The 24,659-nt window shown below is 39.5% G+C and overlaps 1 protein-coding gene across 5 annotated transcripts in view; it reads left to right on the top strand.

Annotated features, from left to right (window-relative positions):
- The first annotated feature begins 3,051 nt into the window (after nucleotides 1-3,051).
- ZC3H12B (zinc finger CCCH-type containing 12B) overlaps nucleotides 3,052-24,659 on the top strand; it is a 43,386-nt gene continuing 21,778 nt past the window's right edge. Inside the window, exon 1 of one of the 5 annotated variants that reach the window (XM_050713338.1) lies at nucleotides 3,052-3,593. The gene's annotated coding sequence lies outside the window, so the exon portion shown is untranslated. Of the gene's footprint in view, nucleotides 3,594-4,237; nucleotides 4,362-4,710; nucleotides 4,827-4,941; nucleotides 4,977-24,659 lie in introns of those variants that run through there. The other 4 variants (XM_050713339.1, XM_035541326.1, XM_035541328.1 and 1 more) reach the window with 4 other exon arrangements.

The raw sequence follows: 24,659 nt of genomic DNA, 5'->3' as shown, positions 1-24,659 counted from the left end.
TCAGTCTGAGGCAAGGAAGTTGTGTATAAGCGCTGGAGCAAACAGCCCCAAAGTGAGATCCCTTAAAAGACATAATTAGGGAAAATAGCTGAATTGATTTTTGTATGTCCTGTCAAAAGACAGGACTCTCTTATCATCTTACCCACAATAAGGATAAGGATAAATCCCTCAATGGGTTGTTTTTCAGCATCCAGTGAAGCACCTGGGTTGTTTCAGGATGTGAAGCAAGACACATTCTCTCAAGGATCAATTGTGGCTAGTTTGATTACATTTTTACAACTTATTGGTAAATTGGTATTTGATTTTCAAGACATGGTTTTTACAAGAGCAGAGCTATCAGGTGTGAGGTCTTACAAGTTGCAGATGGTTGGTATCTCTGAACAGTGAGGACTTTCCTGTCATGAATTTTCAGCATGTTAGCATCTACAATCTTCAGATATGGGGCAGGATACCTTTATAATTAGCAATGTACAAATCCAAGGACAAAAGCTGATGGTTCCTGTCCCAAATACTTTACCTAAATATAAGGCAAGAGAGAACATGTGGGTACGATAGACAAAGAGAACAATGAACAAAAGAGGAGAGCACTAGCCATCACAATAAGCAGTGGTTGAGGTTCACCTTGTGCCTGAGCAACTGGCAGCTGTGGTCAGCCTTCTCAGACAAAAGATTACTGATCTGTTTATCACTAATAATAATTAATAATCAATAGTTAAAGAGAGTTAAAAACTCAGGATGACTTGTACAAAACATCTACATTCTTGTTCTATCAATTCCACTAGACAATAAATTAAGAAATAAATTGAAATTTTCAAACATTATAAAAAACATATTTCAGATTCTCTTATGAATCTTCCAATTAATGATTTTGAGGATTTATTTGCAGTATACAAGTCCAATTTTTGTAAATGTATTCTTGCGGGCATAGTTCTGGAATAGGTAATGAAAAAATAGCAGCTCTAACTTACTTCAAAGTGGTCACAAAGGTTGATACTTACAGTGTGGATTTAAGAATTTATGTGGTGGATTTAAGTATATTTTTAATAATGTAGGGATACTTTTAATGTTAGATAAACAATACCCGAGGAACAATTCCTATCCCCTTTCTTCCTTACCTCCAGGACAGAATCTTTAATCCACCCCTCCAGTGTTAAAATTCAGATCACTTATCTGTCTGCGCTATTCTTGTTTTAATACCCTACCCATTAAAACATTATTGGAGCATTTTTGAGACAATCTCCTGGGACTAGCACATGCTTTATGCAAGTCTTTCTCTTCCCTTCATTTTCCCAGAAGAGTGAGACTTTAACTTTTTTATATAGCTTATTTTTAATGTATTTATTCTTACTTTATTTACACAAATCTGTTTATATAAAAGCAAGGTCAAAGAAATACCACTTGTACTCAATACACAAAAGTCACCCATGTGGGCGTGAGGTATGTTAGGTCTCATTTTAAGCAATTAAAAATATAGGTGTGCTATACACATGATGGTAGGAATTTGTTAACTTTACCATTTGTGCAAAACTGAAAACCATTAGCTCTGCAGAATAACAAAGCGAAGAAATAATCCTTAGAAGTATTCAAAATAAATGAAGGCCTGAGGAAAACCATTTCATATCAGTAGGTAAATTCCCATTGCTTTCACTAGGTCTTAAGTCAGGCTCTAGATAGATAGTAAGTAGTCTTTTGGAGCATGCATTTAGCTTGAGTTCAGCATCCACATGAAATCAGTGCCTGCTGCAGTAAGATATCCTGCTCTTCCCTTGATTGTGGAATCAGCACGGCTGTCATCCTGTACCCTCTTCCCTATGCTGCCTTTGAAGTACAGTGAATCTGCTTGGCATTTTGTATCCTCTCAGCTCACACTGTTTTTCAAAATGCGGTGGCATTTTTTTTTTCGTTGATGAAGAATACAGTCCTTTATATGAGGCTTCTGCTATCGCTGCCAAATTTCTGAATTTTTTTTTCTGATTTTTTTTTTCAGTGAAAACTCAGAAAAGTGACAAAAGAGGAAGAGGAGAGTATGTACTTTCACCACTGCTGTCAGAGGTAACAAGGTGAGCAAAAGGCGCATTGTACCCTGGAGAGATTAGTCAGTATCCTGATTGTGCACTCTGAGATCCCTACTGTTTCTAGAGATAGAGATGAAAAATCCTTTTCCAGATTGCAAAGTAAAGAATCAGTACGTTATGAGGCATGCCGTTTTATGGACAGAGCAGAAGGCCAGGGTTTGTTGGTCTGGATTACTCTTTCAGCTCTGATGCTAATACTGGCAGTCCAAGCACATTCAAACTGGTGCCATTCAGCGTTTTTTTCACAGGTTTGGATAAGTGTCTTAATCTCGCTGTTTGACTTTTTGTTGTATACAAAATAGGTCTGACAGTTCTTTAAATGATCGGAAATCACTGCACTGATGTTTCATGTCTATCCTGTTGCTATTTATAAACTTTGATGTGTGGGATATAAATAACGATCAGTTTTCTCCCAGCACACAGGTAAGATTTTTTCAATGGGAGATGTGGGACTAAAGCAAACTGCCATTGAAAAAAACCTCCCAGTCGTCTGTTCCCGAAAAATTCATCCTTGTTCCTATTTGATCCTTTTTAAACCAAGAGCTAATAGGCAGATACATTTCAAAACACGTTTTAGTATTATGCAGACCGAACTCAATGCCAAAGTACTACCCTACACACTGAGCACCAGTTTGAATTTTGTTGCATTTAAAAAAATTAGACACTTCCATTTAGTATAAATTAATTCCATACACTGATACCACTGTGACAAGAAGTCTGATACAGAACAGTTCCAACTGCAAGAATGGCTTTTCCACCCCCTAGGCAATCATCCCCCCTAGAACAATCAATTCTACAAGGCTGGACATAAAGATACATTTTTTTTTCTTTTTTTCTTTTCTCAGCATGTGCTGGATTTAACACATTAACGTATGTATATATATATATTTTCTTTTTAAACTATTTTTAACTATTTAAAAAATACCATTAAATTCTGTGTACATTGCTCATTATTACAGAAAAGTTTTCACGTTATAAAGAATGCCCTGATAAACTTTTATCTGAAGTTCTATAAAATGAGCCACTGTGACAGATTTAGTTATGTAACAAGTGACATATACAGTAATATTGTACATTTTGTCAGCTTTTCTTTATCTTCATCTGAGCATCTGAAATATCTTTCTAGTCAAATATCAGTGAGTTAAAGCAGCCAAGCTGTAGCATTTCTTTTTTTTTTTAAAGATAAAACTCAGACATTTAGTAGTTTATAAGGTCGTCCAGCTGCGAAGGGAAACTTGGAGATGTGAAGGCAGGTGAAAATTTGTGCGGACGGACATTAAAGAAATGTGTGCAACACGTTTTGTGAAAGAAATAGCATGCACAGAAATTGCAGTTGCGCTTGCAGAAAGCCTAGTACACCAGGCTGGAAGACTGATGGAGAAGCCCCCCCGCTAACACACAGAGCAGGCCCGACCGCGGGCCGCCGTGCCGCGGGGCTGGGGGCGTTCCCGCGGGCACCACGGGGAGCGGCGCTGCCAAGCCTCAGAAAACAGAGGAGTCAAAATGGCGCATCCTGAGGTACGGAATTCACTTCAAATTCCCGAACTTTTAAAATAGAAATTCCTTCTGTATCCCACCTGCTTTCTGAACCTTCAAAACATACTCGAGTCACATTTGAAGGAATCCTCCCTACAACTAGTGGGGGAATACTTTTAGGGAAGGCTGCTGGGGTTCCGGGGAAGCCGGAGGCGTTCATCAGTACCGCTGGCAGGCGGCAGCCACACCGCAGCCCTCGGCTCCTAAGAGCACCCCGTCTTTGTCAGCCCTCGAGGCGTTCGCTCCCCGCGCGGCCCGGCTCTGCTCCTGCGCCGCGGGCGGGGCCCGAGCCCGGGCCCCGGCACGCGCCGGCAGCACCCTGGCGCTGGGCGGGAGCGGAAGGCCGGTGCGCGCGGCCGCGTGTCGACGGCGCGTGCGCTGCCACCGGGAGCGCGCGGGGCGCCGCGAGGAGCCGGGCGCCCGCAGCGGCGGGGGCTGGGCGCGGTTGCTAGGAGACGGCGCCCGGGCAGCGGCGCTGGCCCGGCGGAGGCGCGGGCAGGGATGAGGCGGAGGCAGCGGCCCCCGCGCTCCCGCCGCCGCTGAGCCCGCTCCCGCCCCGTCCCGCCCGGGCCTCGCTGCCCGCTCCCCCCGCTCCTCTCCCCTCGCTCCAGCCTGCCCTCCCCCCTCCATGCGGCGGGAGCGGCCGGAGTGGGGCCCGTGCCGCGGCCGCGCCGAGCCCCGCCGCCCCTCGACTCTCCGCCGCCAGCCGCCGCAGGGAGCCGCAGGCGGCGTCTGCAGCGACAACAGCGGGTGAGGCCCCGGCTGCGGGCGGGGGTGGGCGCGGGGCGGCAGCAGGCGCCGGGCACCGCTCCCCGGCGGCGGCGGGGGGGGGGGGGGGATGCTCCGCTCTGCGTGACCCGCGAGACCGGCGGGACGCCCCCTGCCGCCCGACGGGAGCTCTCAGGGCCGGGCCGCGGCCGAGCGCGGCCTCCTCCTCCTTCCTCCTCCTCCTCCTCCTCTGTCCGCACGCGCGGCCCGAGCCGGGTGCGTGCCCGGGCGGGGGGCGCGGGGCCTGGAGCGGGCGCTGGTGCTCCGCCGGCCCCCGCACGCCGCGGGAGTGCGGGCGGGGCCCGGGAGCCCGCCGTGGCGTGGCGGCGGAAGGGGCCTGGGCGGGGGCTGCGAGACCAGGACACGCGCCCGGTGCCGTTTAGCGATGCCAAGCGCAAGGCTGCGGCAGTGCGCTGCTCGGGGAGGTGCTCTGCGCCCGGGCATGAGGTGGGGAGCGAGAAACGTGCGTTATAAAAGCAAGGTGATCCAATGAGGAAATTACTTTTGTAGAGGGTGCCTGGTGGTCGCTGCTCACAGCCTTCCGTTTCTCTTTGTAGCGCAAGTGTCAGTGAGAGATGGTGACTTACGGCAGGATAGGTGAGGTTTAAGGCAGCTTTCTAACGTGCTCATTTAAAAATGTTGGTTTTCGTAGCTCTCTGCTTTTCTGTTTTGAGACTGTATTTCACAAGACCTGTATATTTCCTTCCCAAGTAACAAAGCAGTCAGATGGAATGCAAAAGCTATACTGTGTCTTCTTAAGTTGACAAATGTGGATATTCTGGTCACTTAATGACCTCCATGTGATATACTGTCTTTTTTTTTTTTTTTTTTAAACCTTGTATTGTAGTGATAGGCAGGTACTGTCATAAATTGGAAGGAGGAATAGAAAGAAAATGAAAGTATTGCTTGTTTATGAACTTCTGCTGAGCATATCAGTAGTTTGGTGTGCCTGGGAGTGTGCAGCAGTCCGGATCCGTCTGATTTCATATGTTCAGTGCGTTTGTTCATTTAAATGGTTGTCTATGAAGTAGTCGCTTTTGTACAGGAAGCACCCTTTGTTAAAGAAATGTGTCTTTTACTTGCCAGATTCTGTAAATGGACTATGGTATGTAGAACTGAAAGGTACATTTTATAAGTGTAGCTAACATTGCTTACAAAATGATCTTTGTGTCTAGCTGGAAAAGTGGGTTAGTGTGGATGTCAAGGTCATTTTCACATTTAGAACAATTCAACTGCGGTTGGAATGTGTTATTTTTTTCTTCACTGTCACATTACCCATATATCGGTCCTGTTGCTGCTGATATTTTCTGGACCTGTCTTCTAAAATGTTCTAATGGTTACTGAGTTTTAACGGAAGTCGTCTTTAAAGCTTCTGTAAAGCTATTAAATTTCATGTGAATAATCCCTTAAAGATGTATTTAAAAAATCTAACAGCACCCAAAGTCACTAATCAAAAAGAATGGAGACAAAAGATGTTAAGAGGGTGAATGGATATCAGTGACACTTTATGTGCGGATGGACTAGTAGGAAAGTCAATTCTTACCGTCAACTGCAGTGAGTAAGTTCTAGCTTTCTGTTCTTTGATCTTTTGGGATGCCTTTTCCAATGCAAATTATTCCATTGTAGTCATCTACTGTTTCTGGCTTTCCTAACCACTTTACAGTATGCAACTGAGATGTCATTTTGTTAAACATTTATAGTTCTATTATAGATCCGCAAATAATAGGAATAAAACAAATTGCTTTTGTCACTTGCTCTCTGTTACTACTTACATCAAGGGCAGAAGCACTGGAGCTCTTCTTACTCACCTATTTTGATTATAGAATCTGTTAGACATAAAGGGCTTTGAGGAACCATGTGTACATGGCTGGACAGGTGTGCGTGTGTGTGGATGTACACACATTTTTTGTAGGGTTAATTTAAAAGACTGTTTTTTCAAGGCATTATAAATGAGAAGCATGTTTGAGTAATAATACTGGAATTTTTAAAAAAATCTTTCCATCTGTTACTGTTTTTTTTCTTCTTTTTGCCTATTTTTTTCTTTTTTTTCTTTTTTCTTTTTATAAGCTATCTTTGATGTGATGTATTTTATGGTAACATAGAAAATTAATCTGGAAGTAAGAATACCATGGCCAGCTTTGGAAATCTAGGCTTACTGATTCCATTACATGTTGTATTGTTTGATATGTTTCAGATTTAGGAAACACGTGTGGAAGTGCAGAGCTAATCAGTATAGGATCCCCTAAGATGTAGCTTTATTGCTCTGAGGTGAGCAATTTGTTCATGAAATTGGCCATAATAAGAGAAACTCTTCATTAGCTGTCAGTCTCAACTCAAATATATATATTGTTTCTATATTTAAATAGTACTTTAGCTAAGTATCTTTCAGTTTTAAAGGAAGCTGTTGTATTTCATATTCTTACTTGAGTTATTTTTGACTTTGCTTGCTAGCAAACCAGGGTGAATCACCACGTCAAAATAAAATCTAGACTTTACATCGTTTGTTGTGGGCTTCCTCTGGAATTTCATTAGGCTATAACAGTACACTATATGTAAGCCTTTTACAAATCCTAGCTTATGCCAAGGTACTTGTTGGTTACCTAGCTGAAATATAAGAGCTCATTTTCCACATTCAGTTCATCTGGAGAGAGTCCCCTCATCAAGATTAATATCAATTCTGATTAGCCGAGTCTACTTGTTCATTTTTCTAGGGAGCAATGCTATAATACAGTCAGAATATTAAACCTTAGGCTAAAGCCAAAGAATCAAACTAAAATTATTTTTAGTAAGGGCATCCACAAGAAATTTGATATATTTGCTCCTTTAACGAGCCCACAGACACCTCAGCCAAATCATACAAAGTCAAAAGTAGGTCAGAATTTTAAACTAAAAACCATGAGATCACCCCTCTCTCTTCCCTCTTTTCTTTCTTTTTTCCTAAGTTCAAATACTAATTTTAGACTCTTTGCCAAGTTTTTTTTTTTTGTTTTTTTTTTTTCTGATTTGTAGGTTGTCCTGACTGGGGGGGAATCTTCCTCTCTCTCAGGCCTAGTCCACATGTAGATCGTCTCTCTTTAAAGAGTAAGATACAGTTGCCAGAGCATAGGGATCTGCTGTTTTCATTTTTGAAAGCAAAACAGTAGGCTTTTCCTGTAGTCTTCTTGAAAATGATTTTCAGGCTTCTTTGCCTTGGAAATGAACAGTGTTGTCATATTAGGAATGAATGAGTCTTAGAATAAAAGAATAATTTAGGTTGGAATGGACTTCTGGAGGTAATCTAGTCCAACACTCTGCTTAAAGCAGACCTAATTAGTGACTGACCTTGTTTTTGCAAAAGCAGCATAGCAAGTCTGAAAATCTCTAGCCACAAGACACTTTTAAACCCTTCTTACTGCTTTCTATAAAGGTGCTGTTTGATGCTAACTCAATGAGGTGTCTCTCTCTGATTCTGATGCTTTTTTTTAGTAGCTTCTGAAGAGGCTGGTTGTGTATCAGGAAGCATATATGCTAGCTGCTGAGTTCATCCCGCTTCCTGTGGGATGGCATAGCAGGTAGGGGTCCACTTAGTACATTGAGGCCTTTAGAAACCGAATACACTTTGTTTTTCAGGTTTCTCAAAGATTGCTTTGTTACTAAATGAGATTTTTGGTTAAAGGAGGATTTGGTTTAGTCTACCAAAGTAGAGTTCTAAATATTCAATTACAAAATTACAGTCAGTATAAGTTAAAATGATAGAATGCATCACATGTTTGATGTGTCTTTGACTTCGCTGCACTTACAATTTTATGTTTTCTTTTCCTTCCTGGAGCATTAATGAGTCATATGGATCTGCGGGGTAACAGCCTCCTATCTGAATGTGGATTAGGAAAATGAGCATAGTATTGCTTTGGTTTTAGATTTCAGTCCATGATTTCAGTTCATAAGGAACTGCTAACAACTGCTCTTTTAAGGGGTTATAATTCTGCTCTCGTATTTTACGTGAGGATGTCAACTGAAGCGTAAATGTTGCCTTGGTAGGGACAACAGACTTTTTCAGTAGCAAATATGCTAGCCATAATTACTTAAGATTATTGGAAAGAGAAGATTGGTGGAAAGAGGTACCAGGTATCGTTCTGACACCCTTTTTTTGAATGCATGTGTACTGTCTAGGGTGTGGTGTTTTTTTTCTGTCTTTTTTTCTTTGTCTTAAGAAGTCAAGTGCAGTACCTGGTGCAAAAGAAATGCTCCCTTTCCTTCCCTCCAGAAGTCAGGCCTGTACTTGATATTTGTCTTGTGCTCAGCACTATCTAGGTCAAGAAGTTGGTTGACTCCATGCACAAATCATGTATCTTTAGAAACAGATGAAAAAAAGCCACTTCCTGTATTTATAATTCCAACTATGTCCATCCTACCCCTTTGAATTCATACTTAGGAGTGTCACAAAATGAATGAAGTCTGAGGTATGATGCTTAAATTCTACGCTGACTTTGTGTCTCTTAGTTCACACTTGATTTGTGGTGTATTCCTTCTTCTTAAGCAATTTCAAATCCTCTTTTTATGCGATGTGCTACACACAGCTTGCTTTTATGTATACTCTAATACTGGGATCAGTGATTATTTGAAGTACTTACTGAAATAAATTTGAAATATCTCAGACATTGAGATGAGGCATAGTTTATAGTGATATTACAGTTTTCCAGTTTAACAAAACTCGACAATATGCTAAGAATGATGTGAAGAGGGATAAACTTCTAACACAGGTTTTCTTTTCTACTGCGTTGTTTCTATCCTGTGTTTTGAATTAAATCCTGTAATCTTCACCGAAGCAAAATAACATCTTTGGGGCCTTGGGATTCATTGCATATCTGTGCTGCAAAGAATACCTTGTTTTATTTAGTGTTCCAAATCTGCCATGACCTGTTAAAGAGGTTTTACTCTGGATTTTCAGAAGTGGCCATTGTTTCTCAAAATTCTAGCTAATCAAAATGGTTTTACTCATTTCCCTGTTGTCTGTTAAATGGGTAATGTTTTCCTTTTACTGGCATTGCCTCTAGGTTAATTTCTGAATCTTTTATGAAAGCTTAGCTATGGAAAAGAGCCACAGATCTTCATTCATATACTTTAAAATTTTCAGAAAAACTTGCTAGGCAGATACATAATCAAAGGCAGAAAAATGAAATTCTGAGCATCTTCTATGAGATCGTATTTCTGATGCAGAGGAGGAGCATTGTGCTGTTCTGTTTAGTGTCTTGCTTGCTATGGAGTGGTTGAGCAGAATTGTAACTCGTTACCATTTCCTCAAAGCTGGACAAGGAAATTTTCATCAAGGTCAGCTAAAAAAGATCTGAATCTTTGAACCCACTGAAACTCAGTAATAGGTGTGGAAAATTCTTTGTTTTTAGGCTTGGTCACTAGAATTGTGGCATTTCATCTAATTTTGGACAAAATAAAAAGATCAATAAAGTCTCAGGGTTGTGCTCATTATCTTTCACAGATTAGGAAGTAAGTAGTGGCTCTCGGATGTTCATCTGAGTGTCTGGCCAGTGCTGAATGAAATTGTCACTCCGATGCCTTGCTCAAAACACCAGTCTCTTGCATTCAGCAATGGTGAAATGGATGGTCCTGTCTGCACACCTGAACCTCTTATACCATTGCCAGGGTTCCCTCAGCATTGTTAAGAAAGAATATTAAAGGTTGGGTGGTAATGATAATTACGTGCATCTTAACTGGTGAATCAACACTGAAAATCTTCCTTTTCTCTTTGCCTCTAACACGAGTGTGCTAAGCCACATTCCTTATGTGGAATGTGAAACAGAAATGCAAACTTGCTTTTTTCTTCTTTTTTTTTTTTAAATACTATATCTGAATTGATTCAGAAAGGAATAAGCTTCTAAAAAAATTATTTTTATCCATAGCCAGCAGGCTATTTTTCACCTATGGTTTCAGTATTGCTTTTAAGGACGTTTGCTATTGTTGTTACATGTTAGTACTTTATTTTAGACAATGAGTATCAGTGTTTTATTTCAGAGAAATCATACTGAGTACAAAAAGTAAAATATGCTTCTTGATGTTGTTCTGAGTTTGCTTGATAAAGGACCATACTGTGTTAGGCTTTTGATTCATGTAACTTTGTTTCTTTCTCCATCAAAATGACAGTGTTGAAACTTGCCATTAATGTGTTGAGACTGACATTGCATAGTAAGTTTAAAAAAAAAAATCCATTAAACTGAATCAAAGTGCTGTCATTTATATGGCTCTAATTATTGCAGGACTGAAAACCAATCTGCCATTTTAATACTTCTGTTACAAATGCAATTTGACTTAGTGCATGCTCTGGGAATACTGATTATACATGTCTCTAAATATATGAATGAGCTGCGGTTCTCTGCTCAGGTCTTCAGTTTAGACCATCTCTTCTATGTTTTACCATATCTTCTCATGGATGAGTGAGTTGGTTTACTTTATTAGACTAAGTATAAAAAGTATTTGAACTTGTGTTCATTTAAAGTATTTTACAGTAAGACTGTCCCTTTTAAATAACAAAGGTTCCTCACTCGTTGTTGAAGAAAGTACTGTAAGTAATGCTGATGCTGGCAAAAGACAGATGCTTTTACCTTGGTTAAAGCCTGGCATAATAATTTTCCTTTACTAAGTCATGCCTATGTATTTTAGTCTTTTTAAGGAAGCTGTATCAGAATATATGTGCTATACATCTTTGAATGGCTTGATGTTTATATGAGTGTTATTTGCTAATTACAAAAGCTCTAAAGACAGTCTCAATAAAAATGTGTAAAACACAGTTTTAAAAAGAATAAAAAAGCAGAATCCTGCTAGATACATTGAGTGCTTATTCATGTGATCTTGTTGACGTTACCTAGAGCTACACTTCAAACTGTACTATAAATTAACAAAGATTCCATTTTTGCAAAAGCATTGCATTTTGTAGTCACTTTAATTTCAAAGTGGCCAACATAATTTTGTAGTTTTTGTACAAAATCTATTTTGTCCTGTTTCTCTACAGTCTTGCAACACTTGGCACAGTGGATGAAGATTAACTATGTTAAACCTACCATGTTTGTTTCAGGCTGAAAATAATTCACTACTAATATTCAAAAAATAAATTGGTGAAAATGATTAATTCCTGCTGAATTACAGCACATGCATTATGGTATGCATGTGTAAACTGTAATATATCCTTATCATCTCTCTTTAAAATAAGGATGAGTATGGAAATCTAGTAAGGTCAAGGTGTATAAACACACAAGCAAAACACTACAGATCATCCCACCTTTTTCATTTTAGCAGGGACAAAAGAATTCCACATAATGTAGAATCACAGAATATCCTGAGTTGGAAGGGACCCACAAGATTAGAGTCCCAACTCCTGGCTCCACACAGGACCACCCAAAAATCAGACCCTATGTCTGAGAGCATTGTCCAAACTCGGTGTTGTGACCATGTCCCTTGGGAGACCGTTCCAGTGCCTGACCACCTCTGGGTGCAGAACCTTTCCCTAGCCCCCAGCCTGACCCTCCCCTGTCCCAGCTCCATGCCGTTCCCTCGGGTCCTGTCGCTGTCCCCACAGAGCAGAGCTCAGAGCCTGCCCCGCCGCTCCCCCCATGAGAGAGCTTCAGGCCGCCAGGAGGCCTCCCCTCAGCCTGCTCTGCTCTGGGCTGAACAAACCCAGGGACCTCAGCTGCTCCTCATACATCTTCCCTCTAGACCCTTCCTTCACCATCTTTGTAGCGCTCCTTTGGATGCTCTCTGGTAGTTTTATGCCCTCATGTTGTGGCACCCAAAAGTGCACACAGTACGCACAGTGCAACTCTTTACATTTTTTAAATACATTCTGAAATACCAAAACATTAATTTTAGAATATTCTAAGATCTTGTTCAGTTGCGAATCTTTCCCAGCAGATGAGTAAAAGTATATACCCAGAATGAGAAAAAGCTCTTATTTTTATTTGTGGCTTAAAGCTGACAGTGAAGTCTGTATCAGTAGATACAATAATCTACTACCTCCAAAAATATTAAAAGCAACAATAAGTAATGAGTAATATTTTTACACTGCTGAAATAAGATTACTAGGAGGTTGTTTCTTCACTGTCTCGAAAACACCAATGTTGAGTTTTGTCACTTTTTCATGAGCATTGTAGAAATGCATTTTTCAAAATAAAGAGCTAATTCCAAGTTCAGATGTCCTCTGGCAATCACTGCTGTATAATAAGTACTGTTCTGTCATACTCTTGAAGACTGTTGTTTAATGCATTTCATAGAATCCTAGAATGGCTCGGGTTGGAAGGGCCCTTAAACGTCGTCTAGCTCCAACCGCCCTGCCATGGGCAGGGCTGCCATCCACTAGATGAGGCTGCCCAGGACCTCATCTAACCTGTCCTTGAACACCTCCAGGAATGGGGCATTCACAGCCTCTCTGGGCAACCTGTGCCAGTGTTTTGGTTCCAGTGTTTCTATTTGTTTTGTTTGTTTGTTTTGTGTTTCAGACCCAGATTGTAGTGTCTTCAAAACGGCAATTAGTCAAGTGTTAAGGAAAATGACCAAAGTGTGCTCTGGCAGCGTTTCTTTCTACTAACCGCTAGTCCGTGCTGTAGCATGCTGCAGCATTGAAGAGCTTGTTGGATTTAGTGTCTCTGAACACCGAATCGTAATTAAACACTTCTCTTTCTTTTTACCTCTACTCGTATTGTTTCCATGGTTTTAGTCTCGTACTTTACCGGAGTTCGTATGTGTGTAACCAGGAAGTTTTTATGTTAGCAGGCTTATGCGACATCTATACTGTAATCACAAGGTGTAGTTGCAGTAAATGGATAGTATGCCTGCCCTTACCTGTCGTTTAGTTGTGAAGACTGTAGGAGGGTTTTCAGTCATTCACTGTAGAATAAATAACCTGCGATCGTGCTAGGTTTATACTGTCTTTTGAAGTCCATGTTGTTATGTTCAGTTTGGATTTATGTCTTTGTGTAGTTCAGTCACTTTCTGATAATCTGGAAATAATCACAGTAATTGAAGACTTGGCTGTTGTTTAGAACGGCTGACTTCCAGAAGGATGCCTCTTCCTTGTAGGCCTGTGTTACAGGGACGAATCTGCACAGAGTAGCACGCTAACAATAGCAGAATGAAGAGAGAAACTAAGACATTAGAATTCATCATGAAGCAATGGAGGGAATAGCTTCATTTTTAACGATTTATATTTTTTTCTTGTGAAGATGTTTATTTGACAGTTTAAGAAATATAAAAGGAGAAATTTGCAATATTTATTCCTCGCTGTGCATATAGAACTTCCCTAGATGTTACTGTTTTACATGGTTACTATTCGGTTACTTCTTTTTTTTTTTTCACAAAGTACTATAAAAAATAATTTATTAACGGCATATATTTCAAAATATACAAGAAAAAAACACACATTGCTCTCCCTTCGTAAAATAAACATTACAGAATCATTGTAATCTGTACTTTTTTTCCAGGTGAGAGAACTTGAGAAAATACTCAGGTTGTGTTTTTGTAACCCTGCTTTTTAGTATCTGCAACGACAGAAAGTAGGCAAACCTGCTTTAAAGTTGATTAAATGAGTTAATGAAATACATTTTTTTCCATTTAAAAGTTGTTCCTCATATTAGATGTGTGCATCATGTAATTGTCCCTTTGTTTTTGAAGGTTGTGGTTCAGACCACAGAGTTGATAAAGATACAGTTTCATAAGGGATGAAAAAAAAAATCAGTTAATTATTTCACCCTGTATTCTCTGTTTCTTTTGGTTCTGCTGAAATCAGCAGGCTTTGAGTAGAGCTATTTCTAGCACAAGATCTTTCATAGTCATTGTCATTTGAATAGTAATTGTTAAGTAATTCTCAAATGTTTTTCATAAACATTTCAGTACTTCATTACCTAGCAGACGTTTTCCTTATGTTTTATTACCATCAAAATTTAATGGATGCTTACATTTTGGTGCTTTATGAACAAAATATGGAGATGCTTTTGCCTGACCAGTCCTCTGAATCACGTTACCAATTCTACTAGTTGGTCGTGACTGCTGAAAGAAGTGTTTAGGTAAGAAAACTTGGTTGCTTAGCAATGACCATCAAGAGACTCAGATTTTTAAAGCTGCAGTATATACTTTTCTAATATATAGTTAAAATCTGTTCTGATGAGAAATTTGTAGTATCTTTTGTTTCTCTCCTTAAATGTTTGTTCTTATTGTGCTGTCTTGGAGAGAATGTAACTTGTACTAAATAACCACTCAAATGTCAGTTTGTTTAATGTTCTTGTTTATGATCCATATGAGCTTTTATTCCATCTTTGAGAAAATTTTGAGGCACACAGGCTTTTCTCAATTTAGTAATTATCAGCAAAATCAAGTGTTGTTGAAATTATTTGGGTAATATTTGTTCTGTCTTAACTTGTGAGTAGAATATTTATTTTTAAATTTACCTCGTGTGATAACTCCTTAATACATCTGTGCTAACTTTGCAGTTTACTCTAATTGTGCTAAGTTTACAGTATAAGCCATAACAAAACAAAAAAGTAGAAAATTAACTGCAAGGTGAGTTTCATAGGCAGAAGACTAATGTTTTTTTCCAGTAACTTTTTTCTATGCGGGTAAGGACAAAGTGAGCATAAAGGCAGTAAGATAGCAGAGAACTCTCAGCAAAGCACCTATTGCTACCAAAAACAGAGCACAGCTTAAATATGCTTGGCCAAAGACTTTGCCTGAAAGCTGCCATTTTATTCTACTTGATGCATGAATTGCTTACACTAGATTAATTGTAATCGACAGTTTGCTCTTCTACTGTTCAGAGTCTGATACTGTCCTGATAGAGATGTATCGTGTTTGCAGGCTTTATATACTGCACTGAGATGATACCACTTTCTCTCTTCACTTTCTTCCTCCTCCTCCCATCCTTCTTAGTTTTGTAAAGGGTCCCACAGAGTCTCACCACAGTTTGCTTTCAGTTTTTATTCTGTACCCTGTTACTGAGGAGTTAATTCAAGTGGTTTGAACTGTTTCTTTGATTCATAGATTTCTCTTCAATAGATCTCTCCTTTTTCTCAAACTTGTGGCTTGAGGAGAATTTGATAATCTTCATAAATGTTCAGCCGCTAACTTAAATTGAAATTGGCTGAAATAGTGCTTTCATTTCTCCTAGATATGTGGGCTTGAAATCTAGGAGTCCTCTTAGACTTCTTAGTCTATCTTAGACCCACGCAGCCAGACCACTTCTAAGATTTCCCAGTGTTATGGTCAGGGAGATGGCTGAGATTGAGTCCTCCATTTCTGTTAATCCACCGAATTGTTTATCCAGGCTCTGAATTCATATTGATATTTTGCCCTAAGCTGCTTGTTTTGATGTGCATGTGTGTATCTGCAAACAAGTGTGTTAGAAACAAGAAACATGCTTTCTTTTCACTTGCCCCTTTAGACTCCTTTGGTGTCCCTGCAAAGTCATAGAATCACAGAATATCCCAAGTCAGAAGGGACCCACAAGGATCATTGATTCCAACTCCTGGCACCACACAGGTCTGCCCAAAAATTCAGACCATGTGACTAAGCGCACAGTCCAAACACTTCTTAAACTCCGACAGGCTTGGTGTCGTGACTATGTCCTTGGGGAGCCTGTTCCAGCACGCGACAACCCTCTCACTGAAGAACCTCTTCCTGATATCCAGCCTGAACCTCCGCTGTTGCAGCTTCACACCATTCCCTCGGGTCCTATCACTGGTGACTAAAGAGAACAGATCGGCGCCTGCCCCTCCACTCCCCCTCGTGTGGAAGTTGTGGACCGCAATGAGGTCTCCCCTCAGCCTACTCTTTTCCAGGCCGAACAGGCCAAGTGACCTCAGCCACTCCTCGTACGTCTTCCCCTCTAGACCCTTCACCACCTTTGTAGCCCTTCTCTGGACACTCTCCAACAGTTTCATTTCCTCTTTGTACTGTGGTGCCCAGAAGTGCACACAGTACTACTTCTAAAGCTGCCTGGAAAAACAGCGACCCACAACAATACTAAAATGATCCTTGTAGTTTTTCTTCTGTTCAAATTATCGCTTGTTTAATTCATTCGTAATTTGTCATCATAATTCTAGATTATATTTTATCTGAGCAGGGACTACATGGTTTGAATAGAATAGGAACTGACTGAGGTCCCCAGATACATCTGTACTATCCCCGATAGATAAAATGAATCAGAAATAAAATAATATTGTCAGTATTCCGCTATAAGATTACGTGTTTGAATTACTGAAAAGTGCAGTGTAGGAAAAAAAAAATATATATATTATTACAGCATTCAGTTTTTAGTCTAAATGCCAATAAGTTGGTTGCATACATACATTGCTGCTGACTGGAAGCTCTCCCAGAGATGTAAAAACAACTACATTCAGTGCCACATGTATCAAAAATTGCTGAACTTTGTCATTTAAATCAAGAAGCAGGAAGGTTAATAGCCAGGAGTTGTTTTTTTATGGATGTGGAAAATGCGAACTAGCAAATGATCTTTTATATGTATTTAAATACATATATTTTAACAATATTTTAGACTGTATACAGATTATGTATATTACATACAGACATACAGACTATCATTTTAAACCTCAGATATTGTCCTTACTCACTTTCTTTTATTCTAGAAAAATTAACTGGTGGCTTGGATGATGCAAACAATTATCACGTGAGACCCGATGCCATTATTAAAAAAGAAGCTGAATGTATATTGGCTTAGCCATTCCCTTTACGAAAACTGGAAGGTTTAAGAGCACCACAACAGATGTGTGCTTTGTACCATTACTAGTAACAAAGACAGGTTCATAATTCAGTAACAAAGGTATATTAAAATGTTACATTCTTTGAATTGTTTATTTATTTTATATATATATTTTTGGTACTGTATTAAGTCATTTTTAAGAAGAATTTTAAGGCACAGTTATTTTTGGATGCAACATTTAATTTTAGTGAAACGTATAATATTCAAATAATATTTGACTTAATATTTAAACATTCCAATGTAAATGGTATTGTGTATATTAGGAGTTGGGTTTAGTAGTAGATCTACCTTTTGCTATTTGAACTTTTCTAATCTTTTGTTTATTTTGCTAGATTATCGTGTGATTATCATCTCAGTCACAATTCATTCAGCTCTATGGAAAACATTCTAGAAAATACTTCATAATACTTAGAAATCTTAAGTAGCAAAAAATGTAGGTATCTATATACACATAATAATAAATGATTCTTGCTTTTTTTTTTTAAATAAACTTACAATTTATGATAAAAAGCTTGTCTATACAACCACAAGGAGCATAAGGTCACAGTGGCAGGCAGGGGAATCCCAGTAATACATGCAGAGAAATGGAGCCCCAGCCCTGCTGTCTCCTGGCTGTCACAGGAGAGCTGTCAGCCCCATGCTCCAGAGGTTCTCTGGAGCATCTCACAGACTGGGGGCTTACTGTCTTCGGGGTATTGGACACACTACAGGGTGCAAGGAAACAACATTTTGTGATTGCACGAGACTTGGGCAGTCTATGGGAGAAACCAAAGGTGTTTCATGGGTGGCGTGGAGAAGGGGGGAGAGGGAGATTTCAAGACAATTTGGGAAGGAGTAACCATGGGAAAATAGAAAGGGGTTAAAAGGGACAGGTTGCCTGTAAAGGGTTTGTTGATCAGTATGCTTGTCTGTCTGTGTCCCGGAACTGGTCAGCACACTCTGTCCTGTCTTCTTGTTAAATTACATTTCTAACTGGTGCGGGGAGGGGTGGGAGGGCAGGGCATCTCTCTAGGAACCTGTGTGTCCATTGTGTCCATGGTGCAATCAAGTGGAGTACATGCCTGTTGATGGATGATCGCTAGCAAATATCAGGCCACCCTAGTTAACAAATAGGTTAAGTGGCTTGAGAGCAAGTTGTATGCATGTATCTTTGGGGTGAGACAACAGGAAGAATTGGCAGCCAAAAGGACCAAGAGGTCCAGGCCAACTGTTGGAGAGAATGTAAGGCCTGGGTGCTGACCTTTCGGTGCGTGTGACTATGTTTACAAGACCCGGCTGCTGGAACATCCATAGTGCTAGAGGTAGGGAGAAGGAAAAATGGTATACGCATCTATGAGCAAGTATCGCCATCCTTGGAGAAGTTCTTGGGCAACTTCATCTAGCAGAAGGATTGGGATAAGATGACATCCAGAGGTCTCTTCCAACCTCAACCATTTTTTTGTGTGATTTTGTGGGTCTGTACCAGAAATGAGTGGGACTGCAGCCTAATTTAGGATGTTGGCGATTCAGGGCCAACTCTTGGATAAACCCAGCTACTGGAGGGATCCGCATTGTATGTTTGTATGCATTTCCCTTTAATGAACCTTAATTGACATCAGACGGGGAGGGCAACAAGATGTGAAGCCCTTGGTGCTGTTTGTGAGAGTGCTGCGTGTTCCTGCCTGTGCAGATCTGTGCCCTGCTCTCTTCGCCTACTGGGATTACATGATCAGCCTTGCTATTGGTTGTAGCTGGGGCTGTGGAGCTGCTCAGTGTTTTCTGAACAGAAACCATGGTTACTTGGTACAGTATATAGTGTGTATTTGACAAGTGATATTTAGGAGCCTGTAAGCAGCATGAGAAGCAAGAAACAACATTAGCAACTATAAAAGTGCCTTAAAATTATTAAGTTAGGCTTCAATGGCAATAAATGCAAACATGGTGAAACAAGGATCTCAGTTGAAGAGGTAGTGAGGGGGAGGCAAGACAAGCTAATTATGAAAAGCTTAATAAAAATATCCAAAACAAATTGTAAGAGCAGTTAAAAAAAAAAGTGGAGGACTTAGACTTGACTTAATGTCATGAAAAAATGTTAATCTTCTGTTTGCTTAACACCATTTCACCTTTCCTGTGAGAAGGTATAAACAGCGGTGGCCACAACTCTTCTCTGGGTTCTTGGACTTGAGGTAGTGAGACTGAAAATGTTATCACTTTATTTATTAGGACACAAGGCAACAGCTTCAATTTGCACTACAGGAGGATTAGTTTAGATGTCAGGTAGAATTTCTGCACGGGAAGGGTGGCTGGGCTTGGAACAGCCTGCCCAGGGAAGTGGTGGAGTCGCCATCCCTGGAGGTATTTAAGAGACACGTGGATGTGGTGGCTAGCTACAAGGCTTAGCGGTGGACTTGTAGTGTTAGGTGATGGGTGGACCTGATGCTCTTAGGGGTACTTTACAACCTAAATGATCCTATGATTCTATTTCCTCTCAGCATCAAGCTTCTTTTAAAGCAATTTTGTAAGTTCCTACTTACTGTTTTTAATCGGAAATTTCTTTAGTTTGGCTGTTGCAAAGGAAGCAGTTGTACTGTGGACGTAAGTGGTGAATTCAAGACACCCTGCGCTTAAGTGTTTTGAAGGTACTGAGAAAAGAGAAAATCATTTCCCTGATGGGCCAACATAATAGATGACTCCTTTAGTTAAAGGAGAAGCATGTGGTCCAATAAGAAGGGATAATATACTAAATGCTTGCCATGCTGTAGGTGGAGAGGTAATGATGGTGAATAGAGGTACTTAACTGTTTGTCAGAACTAAACTGGGACCAAATATGGTTTCAGACATACGGTGGTACAGTGCTGAGACCTCAGTTTTCCAAGAATAGGGCATCTGAGCCTTTTCAGAATAGTGGTACTGATTAAACCTGGATCATTGACATTGACAATGACAGTGACTGATGTGCTTGTTGGATCAAAACACTAATTTACTGCAAAGCCGACATCGTCTGCGGAGATACTGTCTGTACTGAAGTGATCCTGGGCTCCAGAATAAGATGACAGATTTATTTAAAAAACAAAAACAACAACCAGCCAACCAAAAAACTTCTGCAACTTGAGGACAAGTAATCGTCACTTTGTGTGCCTTGTCTCAGCTTGAGAATGGGCTTGTTTGGGGAGGGTGGTCTGGATCATAGTTAGTGAAAACACAGTAAATCTATGCCAATAACCGTGGGCTATAGAGAGTTCCAGGGGCCATGACAAGGTGTACGTTAGACTGTTCAGGACTGCAAAGAAATGAGGGAGACACCATGGTGCTTTCTGTGTAGCTGAGTGATGGTATTACACGCCTGACTTCTAATCTGGATGGTGTGAGGAAGTAGTGGTAGTTAATGCTGATGCTGCTTTCTCTTTGGTCAGTTCCTCTTGCTGCTACGTTTGCTGGCTGGGGAGGAACACAATGCTTCTCCCTTCTCAGGTGCCCTCTCCCAGTGGTCAGTGGGAAAGTGTGAGGGCTTGGTCCTGTGCAGTAACTCTTATTTATTTTTAGTTTTGATACCCCTGACCTGACGATGAGGTGCGTCATTGTGTGAGAATCTTGATGTAATGTATTTGGGAACAAATTCTACCACGTGCAAGTCTGTGGATGCAGGGAAACAGTTAAGTTGCACAGACAAAGGGACCGGATGAGGGTAGAGAGACTGCTGTACCAGCTGACTGGTTTCATAAGAGCTCTCTGTACAAAAGTGCATAGGTTCGTAAACATGGGCTCTGGAGACGGCTTCCCTCATTTTCTGGTAACATGGCAGTTGATGCTAGAACAGGTTATCTAAACTATTTGACAAAAATTGCATGTTGAGAAGACAGCTTTGCGTGCTGGTTGTTTAAAGAAAACGAGAAAACCTTTTTGCTTTTCCTGAGGCTACGATGCCTACATACTTTTTTTTTTTTTTCCTGTGTGTTTATATTTTAAATTATTTTTGAATTCAGGATTACTTAGGTCTAACTATGATCTAACTGTTGACTTCTTGTTAAAATAGGAGCTTACTTTCAGGGAAGGAAAAATAAAATTTTTGATAAGGTGCTTATATGATGTTAAATAACAGAAAATTAAAGATATGTATATCTAACTGGGACAATGCAACAAAATGGTGATATGTGCAGACAAGAGATACTGTTTTCCAGCTAAGAAAGAGGAAAAAAAAAAAGCAAAACATTTACAGTTGCCTTTAAAAAAAAAAAGTTGAAAAATCTAAATGCGGAATAAATAGTGATAAGTGATAGTGACAGTCCTAAGCAGATTATTTTTTGACTGTAAAAAAATCACAGTCTCTTTTTAAGTGGATTCAGTTGATTTCACTTCCAGTTGGGTGGGAACATTTCACTTGCAGCTTAAAGAGTTATCTAAGCACTTACAAGAAAATGTAAATTTGGTCCTGTAAAAATTAGTTTAAGTGGATTATTGTATGTGTATGTGCATCACAAAAAGGGCATGAATGAGTGAGAGTCGTTACATTTGTCACTATTTGGAGTAATTTTGAGACTGCTAATGGTCATCAGTCAAGCTAGCCACCTTTGCCACCTGTTTTCCTTGGTTACCTAAGAACCACCCAGTTATAGCTGAAAGTCTTACTGTTCATGTTCATCCAAGGAAATCTTCGTTCTGACTGATCTCTGCATGATATGAGAACTAGGACTATATTTTTAGAAGATGCTATTTTTTTTTCTTCTTAACCTTTATTTTCATTTCACGGTTGATGATTGGAGTAATTCCCTCTTAACCACTTTACAAGGTCACAAGTGAATTGAATAGGATATGAAAGACTTTTTCCTCAAACCAAACAAAGCACACAATCATAAAATTTTAATCTAAGATACTTGCCTATAATTGCTCATTAGTAAACACAGATTTTCTTTAATACCTCCTACCTTTCAGGTCTAAAATCACAACTAGAATGTCTGTAGGTAGATAAGTGTTTTGAGACTTTAGGTGGTGTCACTGGAAATGTTGGTTGAAGCTCATTGTATTCTGGGTAAATATCTCCCATCTCTACCAGCATGTAAATTTACCACAGCTAAGTGAAATGTATAACTGAAGAGCGTAAATTAGAGTGCAGTCTTGTAGATTTTTACTGTTTGGCCTGTTTACGGTTATTAAAAATTACCGTGTAAACATTCCATAGACAAATACTCTGTTTCACCTTGAAACAATTTAAAGCCAATAAGGATCTGTCTTGGAAATGCTTTGACATTTCAGTGGGTTTGATCATCAATTTTATCACTCTTCTAAAATTGTTTTTCTCTGAAATTTTCTCATAAGCAACAGTAAAACACCATTTAGTGTAGAGAAATAGCCAAAGAGGAAAGCCTTTTGAGACAAGTGGTATATTAGGGGGCTATGACTTTCAGCATCTTATTACCTAAAAGTGAAAGGATATGAAACTAAGGATGAATAATCTTTGATTTACGTGCACGGTGCTGGTTCTTTCATTTTCTTTGTGTCTTGTAATGCTTTGTAAACCTTCCTCGTTTTTCAGCAAAAAGTAGAAACCATTTTTTCATTTAAAAATACCTTGTGTGCAAGATTTTTTTTTATATAGATATATATCTATCTCAGCAAATTAAAATATTAACGCATGTCAGTATTTCCATTATTAGTCTCTTCATTTAAATGTCTATTGATTTTTGCTCTGTGGAACAATTTAAGATTCTGTTTTTAGGAAGAATATCAAATAAGTAATAAAATGAATAGTGTCAGAGGTTTTATTTTAGCCATGCTAGATGCACCTTTTCCCTTCCAATGGAGACTCCAGTAGTTGTTTTCATACCCTAGGTTTAGCAATGCTGTACAGCACAGTAACTCATTTGACGTACATTAGCAGAGTATTTTTCCTGTTGCTTTCTGTTTTGGTAGACTGCAGTAACTAAGTAAGAGCCACTTTGGTCTCTTGGGAAGATAGGAATGAGATTTTTAAAAAGCTTTTGAATACAAGTGTATTTGGTAATGTCTTGTATATAAATGATTCACATGCTTGTTTGAGTACTTTTTGGAGGAAAGCTTCGTTGTCTTTTAACGCTTGCCTGAATCCTGAAGGAGCGGAAGAGATGTGAGAGGAAATGAAAAAAGTGCGTGACAGAGATGTAAATTTATTCTTAGTCACATCAGTGAGGTGCATTATTAGAGGAGGACATCTTTGGCTAATCTGTGTTCCAGTGCCAAAGTCATGCTTATTTTGTGTCACAAAAATTATCATAGCAATCCTGGGAAAGAACTTTTAATGTGTCCACAGCTTAAATTTACAGAATTCTTCAGAACACAAATGTAACAGGCAGCAGTATATTTGAAAACTGAGGTCAGTACTATGACTTCATTTGTGATTGGTGTTTAAATGCAGGATCATGTTCCTCATGCTTCTTCAGACTACACAGTTGCTGACAGAAGTCTCTACTATAGATGTAGCTTTAAAACAGTTTATGCTCTTTTGAGACTTGGGTACCTTTTCATTTTCTCTTTCACTCTTTCTTATTTTTGTCTGTAGCTACCTAAGGAGATTACTTTAACAGAAGCAAAATTTTTTAAAATGAGGAACTGGATTTAAAATAAATGACTTCATCATGACAATTAAATCATTATTTTTCATTACTCACACTGAATTCTGTTTTCTCAGTCTGCTGTTTTACAAAGGGAAGTGGGGCTTGTAACTGTCTGAAAGAAGGCGTCTTGTTAATTACTTTCGTCAGCTTGTCAATTTTGCTGGTCGAAGCTGAAATCCCTTTTATGCCTTTAGTGCTAATTTACAAATTCCTTTTATTACTCCATGTTTCTCCATTAGTTTTCTCCAGTTATCTGTATTTATCTATAGGTCTGAGATGACCATTTTCTCTAAAACATGTTCTGCTATTCTTTTTAAAAAATATTTGTCAAAGTCTCCATGACGTCAGTTCAGCCCTTCATAAGTCACCTTGATCTTCTACTTTGGCAGACCTCTCAACAGGATTCCTTGAACATTTTTTCTTCGGGTATAAGACAAGAATTATAAGCATGTATCCTGACTTTCTGACAAAATGTAGTATCCATCCTTGATTTTGGAATTTTCAGTGTAGTAGGTACAGTAAACAAAAAACGCAAGATGATTGTTGCGTAGAACGTTTTTGCATGTTTGTATTTACCTTTGCATGTCTAGCAGCCAGTTTACACTAAACTTAAGAAAGTTTGGCTTGTCACCTCTGATTGTAAAACCATACTGAAAGAGACTGAAATGGCTTGTGGTAGAACTTACACGTACTGGAACTCCACACAGTTGGTGCTGAAGTGTACAGACTGTTTCTGCAGTAGAAGGCTGTAAAGACAGCTTTCTAGTGAAAGTCAGGGGTCACCCTTTTCATTTTTTTTTCTCTGTAAGTATTAATAAGATACTCCAGTAATTACAGCTGTAATTAATACTGTGGAAAGTAAATTTTTCATGTGTAGAGAGACAACAAAATTATATGCTTTATTATGATCAATCTTTATGTGGAAATCTGAATGACTAGGGACCTCTATTGACTTGTAAACAA

This window comes from Cygnus atratus, chromosome 13 (assembly GCF_013377495.2).
Source record: "Cygnus atratus isolate AKBS03 ecotype Queensland, Australia chromosome 13, CAtr_DNAZoo_HiC_assembly, whole genome shotgun sequence".
Lineage (NCBI taxonomy): Eukaryota > Metazoa > Chordata > Aves > Anseriformes > Anatidae > Cygnus > Cygnus atratus.
This window is presented reverse-complemented; position numbering and strand designations above follow the sequence as displayed.